We start from the raw sequence: 2,664 nt of genomic DNA, 5'->3' as shown, positions 1-2,664 counted from the left end.
TCTTAAAAAAAAAAAAAGTGTGGACTCCTGGCGTGTGTGTGTGTGTTGGGACTGACCCATGGGCTCCTTTCGGTTTCTGGCCTCGCCAAGCAGGCGCTCTTCTGCCATCAGAAGCAGACGGAGGTGCGTGGCAGAGGGACCCCAGCCTGGCGGGAGGAGCCCAGTCCGTCGAGCAGAACCGGCCGGACGGCGGGGTCGCACGTCCTCCTGCCTCTGCACGCCCCACTCGCCCGTGCTTCGCCTCCCCGGGTGAACCGCTCATTCCGCGGTGCTGGCCGCCTGGGCCCAAGACCCCTCACCACTGGGCAGGCGGGGACTTAGGGGAGGGTCCAGGCCAGCGTGCCGGAACATTCCGCACCGGCCAGGTGGTGGTTGTGCTTCCAGGGCAAGTGGAAGATGGCCACAAGAGCGTTGAGGTCATTTTCCTTCCCGTGCTGACGGCCGCAGACTGGGGGAGCCGGGCTTGCGTGGCCTCCACGGTGGCCACAGAGCGGTGGCGGTAGGGGGCAGGTCAGCGGCCAAGCAGAGACCGTGGAGGAAACTGCGTGTGACCGAGGGCAGGGTGCCAGTCTGCAGACCGCATGCTGCGTGACCCCCGCCGCAGGGGCTTCTGGAAACAGCACAGCCGGAGACAGCAGGAGACCAGTGGTCACGGGAGGGCAGGCACGCGGCACGTCTAGGCGGCGAGGCTCCGCTGCGTGGTCTGCACTACGGACACGTGTCCTCTCGTCCAGACCCGCGCTGCGACCCCAAGACTTGAACCCGGCACCCCAGGGAGGAGGCCGGGTCTCCGGTCTGTCCCACGTGGCCCCGAGGAGGGGAGCGTGGCGGTGGGGCAGGGAACGGGGGACATCCCTACAGACGCAATTTTGACGCGAAGCTGAAACGCTCAAGTCAGGTTTTTAAAAACACCTTCCAAAACTGCTCCCGAGAAACACCTCCTTTTTTTTTTTTTTTTTTTTTTTAAGATTTTATTGATTTATTTGGCAGACAGAGAGACGACCAGTAGGCAGAGAGGCAGGCAGAGAGGCAGGCAGGATGCAGGCTCCCTACTGAGCCGAGAACCCGATGTGGGGCTCGATCCCAGGTCCCTGGGACCATGACCTGAGCCGAAGGCAGAGGCTTCACCCACTGAGCCACCCAGACGCCCGAAACACCTACTTTTATAAGAAATAATAGTGTGCACGTTCCCTGGTCTTCAGTAGACATAGTAGCAGACACGAACTCTGGCTGCGGAAGGAAGACCACTGGCGGCCGGTGCACCCGCCAACTGCGGGGCCACGGCCACAGCGTCTCTGTCCCCGGACCATCCCCACCACCTGAGCCACTCGCGAATGTCGGGGCTGCTGCTCCCCCCACTGGGGTGCGGCCTTCACCTCCTGATACAGCAGGCGGCTGCGAGCGTCCCCAGTCCCCACCCCATGCACATGTCTGTGTGGGAGCTGCCGTCCATCGCTGCAGACCTGGGGCCCCCTTCTACCGGCACAGACACTGGCATCGTGCCCAGTGTAGCGAAATGACCCCATCAGGAGGAAGAGGGCTCGCAGCTCTCCCTCCCCGTGTGACCCCACCTGTCCCAGGGCTCTGCTCCCCAGTCCCGACTGACCGCCCGGGAGCCCCTGAGACCCAGAAGTTGGCTCTCTTGATCTGCTCTGGGATCCCTCATTTCGGTCTTTGGAGACAAGTTTTCTTGGCTGTAGTTGAAGTGCTGGGTGAGACACGTCTCCGTGTTGTAGGAAGGCTACCCTGCAACGGGGGGCGGGGGGGATGTCCAGAGACCTTGGGCGGCCTGGGGTCGGGGGTTCCGCAGGCACCCACTCGGTGTCCCACCCTTAGTGTGAGAGTCAGCTCCTTGCCGGACTCGGGGGAGGACAGGGCGGTGCCATACACGCAGCACTTCATTTCCACCTTCCGTCCCACAGCCTCCTGCCCCAAACCAGCAGCCACATGGCGGAGACCGCCGGGAGGGTGTGCGGGGACGTGGGGTCCTGAGGGCGGTGGAGGAGCCCTCCCACGCTGCCCACGCCTCCGGCCACACTTCATGGGGTAGAGACTTTGAGAGCCCCTGGGGCCTTCTCTCCTTCAGAACCCCTTCCGTAAGGCGTTCACCCGAGCAGGGACACGTGTGTCCTGTGCGGGCGACTGGCCGCGGGAAGCACGACCTCAGGGATGGGCAGGACGTCCGTGGGTCTCCAGATGCACTACTAAGGCTGGGCACTCACACACAGACCTTTTTAAATTTTCTGACTCTGAGCATCATTGTAACCGACAAAAACACTGTTTCAAAGACTCGATACAAGAGGTCACGTAGGCACCGCTTAGCGTTCGCAGAAATATTTTGTGCAGATTTCGTTTTCCATTTCCTCCCTTGTTTTGGTCTCCGGGGGCTTCGGTGAGCCGCACTAGAATCCGGGATCCGGTTTCGCCACCTGCCCACGCGCGCCCTGACGACGGAGACGCGTGTGTGTGACCTACGTGTTTATGACACAAACTTACCGGGACTTAGCAAACCTCGCAGATTTGTAAATTCTTCGCTGCGCTGCCCCCACAGGCGCTCGGGCTCCCGTCCCCAGTCCCCACCGGCTCCAGCGCCTCCCACGTGGGTGTTGCCCGCGAGGCGGGGCAGGTGCCGACACAGAAAAAAGGCACCAGGAGGCTGCGACA

The sequence above is a fragment of the Mustela lutreola genome, chromosome 10 (genome assembly GCF_030435805.1).
Source record: "Mustela lutreola isolate mMusLut2 chromosome 10, mMusLut2.pri, whole genome shotgun sequence".
Classification (NCBI taxonomy): Eukaryota; Metazoa; Chordata; class Mammalia; order Carnivora; family Mustelidae; genus Mustela; species Mustela lutreola.
The sequence above is the reverse complement of the archived record's forward strand: the minus strand, read 5'-3'. Positions refer to the sequence as shown.